The sequence below is a fragment of the Austrofundulus limnaeus genome, unplaced genomic scaffold, assembly GCF_001266775.1.
Source record: "Austrofundulus limnaeus strain Quisiro unplaced genomic scaffold, Austrofundulus_limnaeus-1.0 Scaffold3174, whole genome shotgun sequence".
Lineage (NCBI taxonomy): Eukaryota > Metazoa > Chordata > Actinopteri > Cyprinodontiformes > Rivulidae > Austrofundulus > Austrofundulus limnaeus.
In genome coordinates this window covers 1-958 of record NW_013955576.1, presented here as the reverse complement: position 1 = coordinate 958, position 958 = coordinate 1, and positions in this window count along the sequence as shown.

Below are 958 nucleotides of genomic sequence, written 5' to 3'. Positions count from 1 at the left end.
ATCAAAAATGTTCAATTTCAGAACCAATGCAGTTCAATTTCAGAACCAATGCAGTTCAATTTCAGAACCAATGCAGTTCAATTTCAGAACCAATGCAGTTCAATTTCAGAACCAATGCAGTTCAATTTCAGAAACAATGCTGTTCAATTTCTGAAACAATGCTGTTCAATTTCAGAAACAATGCTGTTCAATTTCAGAAACAATGCTGTTCAATTTCAGAAACAATGCTGTTCAATTTCAGAAACAATGCTGTTCAATTTCAGAAAAGGCTGTTCAATTTCAGAAAAGGCTGTTCAATTTCAGAAAAGGCTGTTCAATTTCAGAAACAATGCTGTTCAATTTCAGAAAAGGCTGTTCAATTTCAGAAAAGGCTGTTCAATTTCAGAAAAGGCTGTTCATTTCAGAAAAGGCTGTTCAATTTCAGAAAAGGCGTATTTTGTCTCAGGGAAGAGTCACTGATGAACTCAACCAAAGATAGAGGGTTTGAGGTAGAGGGATACAAGATAGAATGCTTTTCAAATTAGATAGAGCTCAGGTGTAGAGAAGATAGAATTGCTTTTCAAATTAGATAGAGCAGGTAGATGGGACAGGAAAGAAGAATGAATTGCTTTTCAATGATAGCAGAGTAGAGGGGGACAACAGCAGACCTGAAAGACACAGACAAAAAAACAATTAGATATTTCATCAAATGAGTACATTTAACAAAAACAAGTGTGACAAATTCTAAAACAATATTACTTTAAATATCAAAACTGTGCATGAATACCAAAGTCTAAATAAATCAATCTTTTTGTATTATAAATTGTGTCATAAATATTAAAAACTGTACACACAACACTATATAATTAAAATAAATCAAGCGTTAACAATTTATGAAAATGTGTTTTGATAAGATTGTTTTGATACTTGTTTATTAACCTAGGTTTACTCCAACTAGTATTTTTTTAATTTATTTATT